The sequence below is a fragment of the Mugil cephalus genome, chromosome 14 (genome assembly GCF_022458985.1).
Source record: "Mugil cephalus isolate CIBA_MC_2020 chromosome 14, CIBA_Mcephalus_1.1, whole genome shotgun sequence".
Classification (NCBI taxonomy): domain Eukaryota; kingdom Metazoa; phylum Chordata; class Actinopteri; order Mugiliformes; family Mugilidae; genus Mugil; species Mugil cephalus.
The window spans coordinates 3,539,563-3,556,344 of NC_061783.1; the positions used below are offsets into that span (position 1 = coordinate 3,539,563).

The 16,782-nt window shown below is 40.8% G+C and overlaps 1 protein-coding gene across 2 annotated transcripts in view; it reads right to left on the reverse strand.

Annotated features, from left to right (window-relative positions):
• Window positions 1-11,439, reverse strand: part of LOC125020581 (CMP-N-acetylneuraminate-beta-galactosamide-alpha-2,3-sialyltransferase 1-like) — a 72,427-nt gene extending 60,988 nt beyond the window's left edge. For both annotated transcript variants that reach the window (XM_047606015.1, XM_047606016.1), the window contains exon 1: window positions 11,112-11,439. The gene's annotated coding sequence lies outside the window, so the exon portion shown is untranslated. The remainder of the gene's footprint in view (window positions 1-11,111) is intronic.
• Between the last annotated feature and the right edge of the window lie 5,343 nt (window positions 11,440-16,782).

The window sequence follows — 16,782 nt, forward strand, 5'->3', positions numbered from 1 at the left end:
TCCTATGAACATTAAATCATTAAGGATCAGTAAATGCTACTTAACAAAATATTATTAATGTGACTCACCTGATTTTTTAAAGAAATTTATATGTATCAATAAATAACAAATTTAGGACAGATGTGTTTTATTTTCCTGTTCTTTTCTAACATTTATGACACAAGGCAGCGGGTATGATTTTGTGGTCGTTTCGCCTCTTGAAAGTAGAAAGATAAAAATAAAATACTGGGTCCATGTCAAGAGCGAGGATAAAAGTCAGAATGTTATTGGTCCAGTTTGATATACTGCAGCTACCGCAGACACACATTAAAGAGAAGACTAATCCTAAACAGCGGCCAACACTATGTACACAGCACTGGTTGAAGAGACAAGTCGACTTTACTGATGTGCCATGACACTTTAAGCAGGAAGTCGACCAGTCGCTGATCACGTGACAATAACCATATGGAGGCCTTCTGGCTTTGGAGAAATACCACATGTCTTTTGAACCTTATCGTATCTCACACGATGTGGAGTGCTATAAAATGCTATTGATGGAGCCTGTTTTTTACAGACTGCAGCACTACAGAATTACGTTCCGAAAGACGTATACGTAAGGCCACCAATGAGGAAAAAAATAAATAAGAAGAGGTAGAATTTTTTTTCATCATGAAATTTGAGAAAAAACTTGAAATACAATATTTAGAATAAAGTTAAAATATTAGTTGAGCATTGGGGCTTAATTTGTAATGAATATGAATTAAGGATATAAAATTGTACTATGATTAGTTTTTCACTTAGATTGCTGATATATTATATTGGACTGTTGCATGGCAACAAGCACACACACTTCGTCCATCTTGCCTGTCAAAGACCTCACATTCCCCATGAGGACAGGTGGTACCGCCAGTTTGTATGTCGACTATTTCAACTTTTTTCTTGAAATTTTAACTTTTATCTCAAAGCTTAGGAAGAAAAAAAATCTACCTCCTCTCTTTTTTTCTCAAGGGTGGCCCTAATACTCTTTGGTAGCAGAACACAGTGTGTAGCGCATGAGCTATATGTTCTCAGCAGAAATTTTACTGGGCCGCTTTGGTAAGCTCACGTGTTTATGTTCAGCTCTCTTCTATTCTATTAGTTGACATTGTCTTGATGATGGTTGACCCAAGGCCCAAGCAACAATATGGGAGAGTTTGTCAAGTGAAGGTCAGACTGATGGTGTTTATGGTGTTGGCATAGGCTATGGCCAGAAAAGCCTGTGTAGTGCTGTGTGGGATGCTCCAATATGTATTCAGGTGAAGAATATAGATTTCTTTGCTGCAGAGCATTATTTTCTCCTGAGAGGAATTTGATTGTAAACTAATTGGGAGCATACCTATGTTCCCCGGGTCCTATGTTCCCTGGGTCCCTAACCCTAACCCTAACCCTAACCCTAACCCTTTTTTTAAAAAAAGGGTTAGGGTTAGTTGGGGTTATCATCCCTATGTTCCCCGGGTCCTATGTTCCCCACTTTGTATGTGACCGGGGAACATAGGAGCCAGGGAACATAGGGATGATCCCAACTAATTTTACTTCATGGCGCTCTGATGACATATGACTATGACTGTCCATCACTGCATAAAGCCCATCCAAAGGATTTTATTGGCCTATCAGATCTTTGCCAGAGCTCAATCATTTCCCACCTGAGGTGTTCCAGAACAACGGTCTGCCTCAAAGGATTTGTAGGGGGGGTTTGGATTTCAGGATATATGAACATAGTTGTGCCAAAAATTGCGATTCTTCGAACGGCCGCTTGAGACTGGAGTCAAAAATGGTTGCTGTTCAGTATGTTGTTCAGCATCCTTTATGGACCCAAACTGTGTTGAGTTTGCATTACTGCCTAGTTAATACAGTAGTAGGCCTCCTCCTAAAGCAAGAAGACATGAAATATATACTTAGAGTTGGGATCTGTACGCATGTTTAGATAAAGGCCTGGTTATCTCTGGACACAGTAATTCCTAAGCCTCAGCCTCAATGAATGCATCCCAGAATACTTCACACAAAACATATAAAACAAGGTTTCCTTTCCTTCCTCTTATATTCCTTTTGATACATCCAAACCATACTACTGTCATTTGAAATTTTACAGGTTGCTAGTGGTGCTACAAGCTCCAATTACATCAAACATCTTGAATATAATTTTTAAGAACCAAGATAGTAAAAGGAGGAAATTAGGATATTGTCATTAATGCAGCCCAATGAAACCTGTAATCCAAGACTGGAGGTAATATAGCAGCAGGATCTTGCAGAGATCAGGAGGTTTCTCTGAGATGAATGACTGTGTAGAAGCAGGCACGCCAGGGAAGCAAAGAGGCCAGCAGCAATATTAACAACCGAGTGCTGGAATCCCGTTCCGTGGATATATCAGCTCATTTGCATGTTTGCAAGGTTTTTGGGCTGAGCAGTCAGGTGGTGAGGCAGACACCACTTCCCCCTAAAAATAACATCCAGTTGGTCTTAATTATGCAAGAACATGCACTCTAGAAACTATCAGAAACATCTAAGGCTTGAAGGGCTTAAAGTTTTAACCTTTCGCTTTCCCACATCCCAAAAAGCTAATACACCAGTGTATTGGTGCACACCGCAAAAATGTACTCATTTATACGGAACAGCATGTTTTATATTACAGTTGCATCTGATAAATGTGTGGTATTTAATCTATTTCATGTACTGCCAGGTGCCTTAACCTACAATTACTATATCATAACCTATGAGACAGATTTATACTTTGGGATGATACATCTGCAAAGTAACGAGTTACTGAGAATAAATAAGTCTAGTAGCATAATTTTTCTCTCCAAACTGAGTATTAAGTACTATAAAGTGGAAATACACAAGTCAGGCATCCTAATGAGGTAAACTACGTGTGTAGACGTACCATTAATCTCTGTAACGAGGTGTTCTTTATGTCACAGTCGCCGCTGTTTATTTAATGTTGCCACTTAGTCACATCTGAAATCCTTTAGATATAGTCGAAAAGACTGATGACAGATAACCACGCTGTTGACAGCAACGATCTCCAGCCATGTGAATTACCATAAAACATTAGCTTCACAGTGTGACAAGCTCTTTGGTTTTAAAGGTGATGAGTCTGTAAAGGTACCGTATCCTAAGAGCAATATTTTGACAGTTTTCTAAAGACGCTTGCTGACAGTAAAATGAAAAATCAATATTAATCCCATATGTGTCCATTAAGGCCACAGTCAGCAGCTGGCCAGCTAAGATTTGCATAGAGGCTGGTAACTGAGGAAACAGAAAGCAGCTCATGCAAAACTAATCTAATACTCCTCTTGATGTCAGTATTTAACACAATCTGTCTAAATTATTTAATTCAGATTAAAATCATAACAGTTGTAAAACTGATTGTTGTGTTGGACTGGTTAAATTTGGCCTTTCTTACATAATTAAACTGATTTAAAGTTGAATTTACAGGCAACAGTTACCATTTAAAATCTTGACTTGTTATAGTTTGCTGAGACACATGCACCTTGTTAATTATGCGGGTCCCAAATGAAGCAGAAAAAGTGCACTCGATCGAATCTTGATTTTGACTTTGGTGCAGCTACATTACTGTCTTCCCTTAAAACACGGTGTGCAATAAAGAGAAAAAATGACCACACAACACCAGAGTAGCAATCATCCTTAACTGTAGTGCCTTAAATTGGCACTGAGTGAGGGTGTCGTAATGATGCCAGAGGACAGGCAAGGAAATGTAACTGGATAAAAGAATGGGCAAACAAATGATTACATGCAGAGACCTCCAAGAACAGACTCCTGTACATTCAGCAAAACTGCTGAAGGACGTCAGTGATTAAATCAATCTATAACTATAAATGACACTGTTTCTTCTTCGGGCGCTGCATCATGCCAGAATACTGGACAGACGCTGTGGTCAGGGTGGAAGGGAAGATGAATGTCTTCAAATACCAAGATAGTTTCAGGAGCAAAAACACACTACTCATGTCAAAGATGAATTTTCCCTTTCGATTAGACAACAAAACCACAGTGCACCAGTGCACACAGCCAAATCAGCCATCGGCAGAGACTAAAGAATGGCCTTCATCCTGGTCTTTATGCGTTTGTATTAGCTCTGTGACCCCAAAAGAGTATGCACACAGAAACTGTTCAGGCTGACAGGGCAAATGAGGAGCAATTCCTAGATTCTGACTCTCTCATACGGATGGAAACATATGTGGAAATGTCACGGGTGTTATCAAAGCAGGGCGCGTCAGTGTTCACCCTCATAAAGCTGGAAAGAGTTGAGTTTTTTTTTTTTCTTTTCATTTTTTTCCCCAACACAGAAATTGTCAGAAATTAGCCGCTTCTCATTTTTACCTTTAGCTCGTTACTTCGGCATGTCCAAAAGGAAATGGAAAAATTCAAATTTGATTTAATAGGTTTTCATTTCAGCCTTCAAGGCAATAAAAGGAGAAAATTAGAAAGAGCCTGTACACTTCTGATATCCACTCTATGTCCACGCAGAAGCCAGGCAGAAGCACCTCCAATGATGATTACAGAACTGAACCGAAGACAGTAATTACTCATAGCCATTACAGAAGCATGTGTGTGGCGCAGCGATGGAGACCTGCTTCCATCCTGATTTGTTTAGGCCCTATAAGCTGGACGTAGCTTTAGTGGAACACACTTATTTCTCAGAGTGAAATGAGACAATCAATATCAGTCTAATGTATGTACATTAAAGAGACTATAATCAATATTTCATATATTACTAGATCACATAACTCTGTGTATGTGAAAGGGGATGCTGGTATCGATCACTTACTGAGAACTATCACACAACTGCAAGTCCTCGATTCAAACGGGCATTTTATCTTCTTTCTGCTACTTTTTTTGGTTTTCTGCCAAGTTATCAACGAGCTAGTAAGCAATGTGGAGCACTAAGCAGCTACAGAGAAACATCTTTCTCAAAGGGGCTGGTAAAACTGGACAGAACTAGTAAAAGCAGAGAATATTTAAGAGATTTTAGGGCTGTAAAGTGATGTTCACAGACTAAAATTCTAAAGTTTGCAAGTGAAAATCAGCAGTCGTGGACTTGCAATGTATTGTGTATGTGTAGAAAGAGTATTCTTTGAAAAAATAAAAATGTGGACTGTTATTGGGTTAAAATATTACTTATCGTGATTACCATATGATTTCCATAGTCAAATTAAATGTTGCATTCAATGTAACTGGAAAGGATTTTTTTTACTTTTTTGATCAACATCACAGCTGATCAGAAAGCTTTATGATGAGCAGAGACCACTCTGGTCTAGAGATGGTTCTAGAGAGAACCATCAGGAGGCTGAAGATGTCATTCAGAAGGCCAGTGTCTTGTTTGTTTTTCATTCTTTTTCTTTTGGATGCTCAAAGTTCTCACAATGTTTGTGGCACTGAAGTTGCGAATGAGTGAGTATGAATTTCGACCCTGCTTCTACACCTTAATCTGACGAGGGAGTGACATAGAAGTCACAAGACTTCCACTCCTTTATCACCTCTGCAGGTCCTGAAAGGCATTCATACACAGCGCATGAAATATTTACCTTTTTTTTCACTCTGTGATAAATATAATTAAACCCACCTGGGTCACAGAAGAGCCTGCGCCATAGTCTGTCCTGAAAAACTAGCTAGCTTGCATAATTTGCAGTACTGCAGCAGACTGACGGCGTAGACATACCGTAGCTCCAGACCCTACTCCATAAGCTGATGCTCACCTCCACCTTAACGATCCATAATGGCCGTGAATGATCTAAAAGGAATTACCTTGCTCACAAAGTGACAGTGTTCTCCTTTGTTCAGGCTCATGCACGCCATCTGCTCAGATGTTTCTCTATGTTCTGTGTTTCAGTGATTTCAGCGAAAGCGACAGTTGTTCAAATTTATTATCTGTAACTACAACATGACCTGCTCAGCTTCATTCAAAACTGCAGAACTCAACACACCTAGCCAGTCGCCACCTAGTTTTTTGGTGGCTTAATTACAGAAACTATGAACATTATGGATGTACCTACGCCTCACCAACGTGCAGCAGTACTATGAATTATGCTTTAGCAGGGTTCTGTGTCAACAAGTAACTTTCTCTAAAACCATAACTAGATGAGTCAAAGATAGTCGACGTAGCATTTTTTTTCCCAGGCGACCTTCCAGCGCTTATGTTAAAGTAAGTACTACCTCACGCCATGCAAACCTCTTTATTTATATATGAGGTTGATATCTGCCTTCTCATTTCACACAAAGGAGCTAATTGGTTTTAAATAGGGATCAATATCTGAATCTTTTTTTTTGGCACTGCATGAAGGTCCCTTTTCCACTTCGCCAGCTCCGCATGTATTAATATAAGCACCTCGTGATGAACCCAAATCTCAAATTTGGCCTGTCTCAGGTATTATAAGTGCTTTGGCGGCTAAGCGAAGAGGAGTATTTACATTTTTCCTGCTCATTATTCCTGAAATGACCTCCGGAGCAAAATTAAGCTACACTCTGTAAGTGTGTGGGTCCAGTCAAGGAGAAGTCGTTTCCACAGAGCAGGGCTGCTGTTTTCCATAGTATGTTTAATTAATGAACTGTTATTAACGACGGTTGCACTGGAGCACTAGGGGAAGTAATGACTCGACTGCCAGTAATTACAGCAGTGATAGCCCTGTTTATTATAATTAGTCCGTGTAAGCCACCGATTTGCTCTTTTTGTTATTATTCATAGCTTTTCCGTTTTTCCATTTTTAAATTGACACTTGTTAACTTTACTGAGCTGTTGATGGAACAGTAGCATATAAGTCATTTTTGCTTATGTACTATGTACAGTTCCTAGAAAATAAAAAAAGAACTTCACAAAAAGGAAAAGAAACGGCAACAACAACAACAACAAATCACACAGGTCCCCATCATCTTCAGCTCTGCTGTTCAGCATTCTGCCTACGACTCCTAGCGCAACATATTTACAAAGCATTTTTCCAGCACTTGTCTCTGTTCTAGGCATCAAGCTATAGCGCAGCGTCTAAATCCGCTTTACGTCTCAAATCCCCATTGTGATCAAAGAAGAAAAGGACAACGCATTTGGGAATAGGGGTGAACTTATGTTTGTTTTGGCAGCAAACAAAACAAAGCTATTGACTTTGTGCTGCGAAAAAGACAAAAGGGCTTTTGTCCTCTGGAGCATAGCGATGCAAGGCACATTTTATCAGAGGTTTGTCTGTGTCATATACGGGTCACACCTCTCCAGCCCCTTTGACAGGCCTAAACATTGTGGTCCCTGTGCTCTTGCACGAGTTACTCTATATTTGTGGGGGTCTTGGTTACATTTTCTCTCAACGCGGAGCTCGATCACACATGGGAATTTTTTTTTAAAAAAAATCTCACGCTATTCAGCTTACTGTGCAAGTTCCTGGTGTGAGTTTCCAATTCATTGTGTGGAGCAGCTGCACTATCTCTTGATTAAATCGCTGCCTTTTCTCTACAGCGTCTCCACTGAATAAAAAGGCTTCAACTTAGAGGAATAGTTCGCGAGGATGGATTTTAACATTCATCTACCTCCATGAATACTGAAACACATCATTGGATCATTGTTATCTCATCTGTTCCGTGGACAGATGCTGAAATAGACCTCAGGAGCCTTTCTGATGCAAATTGTTGTTCATTTGCTAAACTTCTCCTTCCAACGACAAATGAAGGAACCTCCGCATGCTGTGCAGAGTGCTGATGTGCTGCCACCTCACACCCCTGCAGGGTTAGAAATCTGAAACAAAGAGGTGTGACGGCAAAAGATTGCACTAATTTCTCTGGAACCTCCTTTTTTTTTTTGCCTCCACGCAGTCTTCAAAAATCTTGTTTATCCACGTAGCATGAAATAACCGCTTCACTCTGCCGTTTTAGCAAAGTTGTCCGGCATTCTGCGCACACTTCATTGACTTTTCCTCCTTGCTGCCTTCCCCTCTCTCTGTCTCTCTCAGCCTTTGCTGTCTGTCTTCTTTTTAAGAGGCTGCACTCGCATAATGCCACGTCCGTTGGTTTTGCTGGGAGCACCTGGTGAGTTAAAGGCTAGGCCAGGTGGTGCACAGCTTTGACTGCCAATTAGAGCGGTGACCATGTGAGAGGAGCCCGAGATAAGTTCTAATTAACAATGGACCTCTGAGGCATAACAATTAGCCTTTCCTTCAGATTCCTTCCCAAAAAAAAAAGGAAGCTTGCTAAGCCCGCTGACAAATCCCCCCCCCTCCCCCTTTTAGACTGCCAAATAAAGCCCTAGCGATGACAAGCACAAGCAAGTGAAAAACATGCAGAAAGTGGGAGCAATATTGACCAAAGCTGTGCAGCGTGACAGTGAATAAATGTACTGCGCATACAGTAAAAGTGAGTCTCAATTTGAGTGAAGAATGAAGGCTTCATTCCTGACAAGGTCACCGAGGCTCACACAACATGAGCGTCGGAGAATAAAAGGCAGAGAAGATGCAATACATTGATTATGATGCTGGAGGAGAGTCGCACGCTCTCAGGCTAAACTAATTGCACCAAGAAACGATCGGGACAACGAGGGGGAAGTGTTTGCTGAAAAATAACTCAGGTTGGTGACAAAATGATTAAAGTCAAGGGCGGCGCACGTGCCCGTCGAAATGAAGATAAGTTGAGAGGAACAAGTCGTGATAATGCTGTGATATTAAGATGCATGGTTATGTGGGGAGGCTGGAACAGCTGCTGTATGGTACAGTAGGACTTTACATAACGCTTCAGCTGTGGAGTCCCTTCCCGGGATCCTCCAAAGGCACCTGCCAATAAGCATTATCAAACAAGCGCCAGATAAAAGCCGCGCAGTAATTTGACAAGACTAATTGCAGGACTGATGTGTCTTCTTGACGTCGCTGATTGCGCTGGGGAAAGATTACGACGGCAATCACAGGATGGCTTTCTTTCTCGGCGAGGCTGTCGAGCTTAAACTGTCATTTTGCAATCATCTGCGATAACCTCCCAAGTGATGTAATTCAGATATAGTACAATCCTGCTTCGTACATGCTCACAGACAGCACATGCCAGGTATTCTCCACATGTGCCTGGATTACAGGGAGTCTGCTCATGTTTAGGGGAACAAGGGGGGAAAAAAGAATGGTGCTGAGGTGTTTCTTGGAAAATAGCCAGGTCTGTTAAGTGGAAACAGAGGGCAAATCAAAAAGCCAGGGAGAAGTCCAAGGGGAACGTTTTGAAGGAAAAAGACAGAGTGTGAATGAGTCGAGAGGCCTGAACGAAAGACACTAACTATGAAACACATTTGCACATGCTATGTATGCATGCAGACCATCACCACCACCACCACCACCGCGGGGACTGGAAACATTTTGCTGCTCCAGTCTTGGTCCCAGACCTTGTCGTAAACCCTTGTACTTTAAGAGCCTGATTGGGTCTGTGGCGAACCACGGGGATTCCTCTGTCTGGAGCTGAGAGCCTGAATGCCAGAGCTGAATAACTGATTACAGCAAAGCCTGCGCTGACTTAACTCAGCTTTCACGGCATGGCAGCCCAAAGAAGAGAGAGGAAATACCTTGCAGGAAAGATCTGGAAAGTGGCAGCTGCATCGTTAGGGAAACTCGCGCAAACTTTGAATGAGCTCTTAGGCGCCCTCGTGGAACGCTGCGCGTGTTCTGCTCGTCGCGGCCCGCTTTGAAGTGGAAACAGCGGCACAACTACGACTGCAGTTTCATCAGATTTTTTTTTCTTGCTGCATGTCTTCATCTGGCTGGCAGCTGGTGAGGGTTGCCATGATTCACTGTGACTCATTGCCTCTTCCCAGCGCCATTGTTAAAAGGAGCCCACAGAGGACTTTGGTTCAGAGGAACTGCACTGCTTTTAAATTACAGCGCGTACATATATACAGATGAGGAAGCCTGCAAAGACGTATCGGAAGAGCACATTAACAGGATAACACTCTCAAAATAGCTCCTCTATCTTATATACTGTAACAAATGGCAGTTGCTTATGGCAGCTACATTCTCCTCATGTAATTGGGTTCCTTGATAATGGATGCCACCAAGGCGCCCCATCTCCATCTCTGCCACCCTCCCCTCCTAAATACTGCAGCGTTGTCCCCCAAGGTCACGCCATCCAATCTCAATGGAGACGTGATGGGGAAAAAAGGCAGAGCTAATGTATTCCACTTCCACTTGCTTATTATTTATAATGGCAGGGAGGGGTTACAGTGGAAAATTAACCAGAGGGCCGCAGACACCTACATTAATAAAGGAGGTGACATCTCAGGCAAAAAACACAACAGACGAGGACCATCGAAAGACTCATAACATATAAACCTGGAGTTTACTAACACCAGGGCATTACACAGACAAGGAAACAGAGTGATTCATGTTTACAGCGAATTAAAAGGATTTCTGTCAGTGTAAATTGCTGCTGTACTTAATGAGGCTGTTTCCAGGACACCAGACAGCTGCTGTTAATGTGTTCAGCACAGAGATATCGCCCATCTATATTCAACAGTTGCTCAAGCTTGGAGCACAACGGATGGATGGTATGTAGTTTTCCTATTAAACCAGAAAGGTAAGGACTCCGTGATTTAGCTAGGTACCCCCTACCGAAGAATCTAAATCCAACAAATTGAAACCGGTCCTCCAAGACAAGAAGTTCTTTTTTCTTTTTCTTTTTTTTCTCAACACGATTCTACTGTGCGGGTAGGTGCCTGGAAATCTGGCCATTGGAAACATCAGAAAATGAGAAGAAATACGCGCAAACTCGCACACACTTAAGAATAAAACCAATCTGGCACAATATGCCACAGACATACCTAGTGTATGTCTGTGGCATATTATTAACTTCTTAACTGCTGTTATTAAAGTACAAGGGTGAATATAAAAAATCAGAACAAAATCACGGCGCTGCTTTCTGTGAGGCGTCCAGTACTTTATATTTGCGCAGATTGTTTTTAGCAGTAGAAAGTTACAGTGCAACACCTGGTCAGCGGCACTTTAAGACTTTAAGCCTGCGTGCGCGCTGACCAGTTAAAAGCATCGGGCTTTAAAGGCTATAATTAGAATACACATGGTGTTACCAACGCACTGTATAGGGTCACAACAATAAAAATAAAAATGTATATCCATTTTTACCTAAAGTCCATCCCGAGTAGAGTGAAGTCCCGTTATTTCCTGCGCGTTGTGGCGAAGGCAGCAGCCGCTGCTCCTCCACGGAAAGCGAAGAAGGCGAACAGATCAACCCAGCGGCTTGAAAGGTCCAGTTTAAACGCGCAAGCTCCAAACTGGCACAACCTCACACCGCTGCCTGTTTGGATCGGAGAACACCGGAACAAGGTTAACTCCCCTGCTTTAACCAACGCATCCATGCGTTTTTCTTCTTTTTTTCTTCCGCGAAAGGGGAGGATGGCTGCGAATCGTTTTCTCGCGCTACCGCTCCTCGTTCCCAGGCGATGAAAGGCATTTTCGCTCCTGAGTGCTGACCATGAGGGGCACAACACTGCTACGCCCCTCAGCATCCTCACTCACACACACTCACATCATCTTTTTCTCTCTCATGTGAGACCAGGTCCAGGCCTTAGTACCGCAGAAAAGCTTATTCATCTCATCTATTTATGGGCTTATCTTAATATCTCCCATCTCTTTTCTTTAATGTACACTCTAAAAACAATTCAGAGGACCTGTTACAACCACTTAATTAAATGCATTGTGGCAATACAAAAAATAAATAAATAAATGTATTGATTTAGATCAAACCTTTAAGTTACAGTGTTTGATGCGTTCAGTTGACTCAATGTTTTTGGTAAGATCAACTTTATATTATATGCAGTCTAAACTGATATTTCTGCATCACTTGGCACTGAACTGGTTTCAGGTTCTGGTAACTTAATAAAATTGACCTGAGGACTCAATATTTTAATTCCCCAAGTCTCAGTACCCTCTAAAAAAAATCGATAAAACATTACATTTAACCAACAGACTATATTGAGTTAAGGGAATCATCTTTTCTTCTACAATCAACAGTGTTTTTAATTATGATTAATTATGCCCTGCTTAATATTTGCTAACTTAAACGTAAACATTTTTAAGTTGATAAGTCATAAAAATTAATTTGTTCCAAATGGTTTCTCCACAAAGAAATCTTTGGGTGTTATATGGTTAATTATGGAAGTCATGAACATAGCTTTCTAAGTTGACCTGCATTTTAAAATTAAATTGTTCCAATTAGATGTTTTCATTAATAAAAAATATAATTATTTTATATAGATGCTTTCCATTGGATACTTCATCCACCCACAGAGTCAAACCCTGGTGGTGGTAAACTACCTCAGTAGTCACAACTGCCCTGGGAGAGACTGAGGGACGCGTAGCTTCCAACCCGCACCAAACATCAGATTTTGATCATGCAGTAAAGACGAACGAACGTGTGTCCTGAACAACAGTGATGGAAAGCACAATTCAAAGTGAGTATTATTTCATTCATGAATAGTTACACTGATGTATTTGGGAACTTTCTCAGTTGTGTCATAACTGACAGCGGACTAGGGACTAGTGGACTAAGCTAAGTTGCACTGATTTTCTTTGTTGAGCCAGAAGAGTGTAATTGCAAAGGGGTTATGTTATTTAACACCATCTGGCAATAAGTCACCATCTTTGACTGGCCACATCTAACATTCTGCACCGCTGTTAAGTTTAAACGTTATTCCTTAAGACTCACACCGTTTGATCCATCAGATATAGTAGACGTGGTTGGAGACTTTCCTTCTACACTTGCTTACAGGATCACTACAGCTGGTGAGTGCTGCAGACTAATAGGATAATAAGGTGACTGGTAGCTTAACTGCAGTGACTTTAACTCAACCCATGGTCGTGTTCACTCAACCATAATGGCCTCTAGCCAGCGGAGGCCTGTTGGTCAGATTTATGCCCGTTACGCCAGATGACTGCTTACCCCTGAGGCCACTAAAAACATTCCATGCAGCTCCTCGGCAAGGGCTTCTTTTAAAATGTATGTAACTAATGATTTCTGTCAAAAAAATGAGTTGTAGTCCAAGGCCTGTGAATACCTGAACTGCTTTGAAACTCTCTTGCTTACTACAGAGTGAGTTCTGAGCAAAAACGCCTTATCAAGCTTAAGTCCATGAAAAGTAAACAAATCAAATGAATTAACCCTTTGTTAGCATCAGCTACAAGAAATACCACACATACATACAAATAGCAATACATGATGTTTAAAAAGGAAGTGCATAGTTTGCTTAATCAGACCGCATCTCACATCGGTGCAGCTTTGCCTATGCCAGCATTTCTGCAGCATGCCCCGAGGTCCTGGACCCCAGAGGCCCCCGAAAGCCACTGTTTGCATGCAGATAAGTACATCATTCGATAAAACGGTTCCTCTCTCATTTGCATGCCGTCTTAGGTTCAACAGATGGACGTGTACTTGGCTGGTTGATGACTTGATAGGCCAGCTGAACATACATTGTGGAATGAGGACTGTGTGTGTGTTGTGTGTGTGTATTATAAGAGCATATATGCATAATAATCGCATATTACTGAAAGTATATTGTCATTACAATAGGAGACCACTACAGCGCCTCACCGCACGAAGTGGCTGGGTGGATCTCAAAGGTGCAACTGAAAACCTTTTGTCTCTTATAATGTTCACAAAGACAGAGATTGTCATGTGACTGGCTGGCTTCCCACAGCTAAGAATATACTTGTCCACTTGGCATCAATGCTCATGAAGATGACCATAACTAAACCACATTCCTGTCACACAGAAATAGTAAAGGGCCTCTTTTCTATGATGCCAAACACCTAGACAGTATTTCCTCTTCTGTCTGAGACACTCAAGTCCAGTAAATCATCAGGGATAGTAATAACCGCAACAGAAACAATATCTTTGTGGTTGGAAATAACCTAGTAGGAAGGTTAAGCAACAAACCATATTTGAATTAATTATCAGTAGTAACTTCACCTAGACAGTTCTATATGTGTGTGCTCAGCTATCTTTCCAAGGACCAGTTTGAATTTTACACTATCCGAGTCAAGGCATTTGTAGAAAGTAGCCGGGTTTCGCTACTTCCCAAAACTGTTTGAGGGTTAAAACTTGGTTTTAGGGTAAAGGGGCTAGGGTTAGGGACTTAGTTGAGATTGTTAAGGTCAGGGTAAGGGGATAGGGAATGCGTTATGTCACAAATGTCTTTCTAAAGATAGCAAGAATGTGTGTGTGTGGAGGGAGTTTGTGGAAATGGAATGAGTGAAGAGTGAGTGGGGAGGTGCAGACAGCATAGTTAAACTGGAAGCAGGGCAACAGAAAAAGAACTCCATTTAGTGAGTGGAGTGATGCACTGTCAAATATAATCTTTCTTTCTTGCTTTTGGCAACATGTGGGGTTGTGATGGTGAATATGGTGGCATTTGTTGCTATGCTGTTTTCTTCCAAGGGTAGAATCTGGCTCATTATATTATATCCCAAAAATTAAAAGCCCAGATTTTGACTATGAAGCAAACACACATACTGAACACTGACCTTCCCGATATATCAATTACCACTTACGAAGTCGTGGTCCCACAAGCGGGGGGCTGTCAATATGGCCTTTTCTCACAAAGGTGCTAATCAGAACCTTTGAAGACAGCATAAATCACAGTAGAATCAGTTAGCATGGGTCAGTTCAGAAAGCTTCCTCCTTTTGCTACACCTGACATCTCAAACATGCCATTAAAAGTCAAGACTAACAAAAGCCAGCTTCTCATTTCTAACTGGCAACATTTATTTATTTTATCATTTATTTATTTTACAGACAATAATGAGAATCTGAATAATTCAAACTACCATTAGCTCCATAGGTGTGTTGAGGCTAATCTAAAAGGAGTTTTAAACTCTCCAGATAAGTAGAGACATAGAAAGATGGTCAACCCCGCTTTCAACTCAAGAATTGAAGTAATTAAAATAAACATATCGAGAAGGTGGTAGCAGATACACCAACCAAGGCCCTGATCTAAAACTAATGAAGTCACTACAAGGATGGATAGACCCAGTAACTGTACACACACTGACTATTTGGTTTGATTTTGTCAGACAATGGAAATTAGAAAGAGATATAAAATTGTTAAGCTGGTTTGCTTATGATGAAGGATTTAAGCTGAGTGTAAATGACTACAACTACAGGGAGTGGGGTAGGAAAGGGCTCCCGGCAATGTGTAAACTAATAAAGAATGGACACACAATGAGCTTCCAGGAGCGAACTATGGCCTTGAAAACAGAGACCATTTCAGAATTCTACAGCTGCAGGACTATTTTATAAAGGAAATACAAACTGTAAAAAACCTGAATGGTGTACTTGATGTAATGATCAGGACATACAATGGAACCAGACTGAAAGCCGTTTCTGTACCGTACCGAAACTTAAGACACACAGAAGATGTCTCCACAATGTACATTAAGGAGAATTTGGAGAATGAATTGAAGATCAACATTACTCTAGAGGAGTGGCAGAGTATGTGGCAGGCTCCCAGGATGCATGTTAGCGTACATGTGGAGAAAAGGAAGTGAATCATATGCACATTTTCTGGGGATTTCGGAACCCATTTTGGGAAAATGTTCACAACATAATTAAGGACATCCTCGGTTATGAAATACCTAAAGAATGTAGTGCTATGTACCTTGGGAACTTGAATCACTATGTCCTGGTGAAAGACAGATATGATAAAATTATTACTGGTCACATACAAAAAAAAATTATAATAATAATAATAACAATAATAACAAGAAGATGGTACAAGTTGTGAATAAATGGTTAGAAGTCATTAGAGAAGTTTAGACACAGTTGGGAGTACTTGAAATTTGTCTTTTCTCTGTATACAGTGTAATTTAATAATGGACACATGTAGCCACGGCTGTTGTACTTTCTTGAAAGTTGAAAGATTTCAATAAAAATTTTAGAAAGAAAAATAACAGAAACATGCAATGACTGAGCCCAATGTCTGTCACGTATTACGTGTTTAAAGGCTGTACACAAAAAAGTGCCTGGAGTGTGGCATTCCTCAAATTCAAAAGAACAGCATGGAGTTGCTTCTCTGATTGAGTCCAGGACTTGCTACCACACACATTTTCTTAGCATATTTGTCAGGAAAAGCACAGAAGAATATTTTATATTTTATCCAACTGAGCCATTGTTAAAAATAAATAAATAAATAAATAATGATAAATAAATAAATAACCTGAGTTATACTGGCCACGTTCTAGACTCCACTTTTTGTCTGCAGATATTTTGGTATATCACAGCAGGACTAGTACAAGTTTGACTGAAATCCAATAAATCAACTTAACTACATCTAGGTCAGTTTGTTCAAAGGTTCTGCTGAGTTCTAATTTACTGTATTTTGAATGTAACTGGTAACCCAGTTAATTATTGATGCTCACTGAAGTAGTGCTTGGCAAATTAAGAACTTATTTAGATTTGCATAGCTGGAAACACTAAGCTGAGCAAATAAACTCAGTGCTCGATCCAAGTCTTTCACTTTTTCTCCTTAATTTAGAAAGGCTAAAAAGACACCAACTCTTCCCAGCATTATACTGCTTAATGCTTCAGCATGTGGAGATATCTAAAGCTACCTAAGTTGCCGTTGTTAAGCCATGACTCAGTCACAGTCACTGCTCATTTGAGACCTCATGTAGGCGTCTTATGTATATGAAAAAGTCTTAAGGTTTTGAGCTTTAAGGTTTGCTCTTCTGAATGTTTTTGGAAATTAGATTGACTGGTTCAGTCTTCGACCGACAGCCTTGCCTGATTTACTTTTCCGTC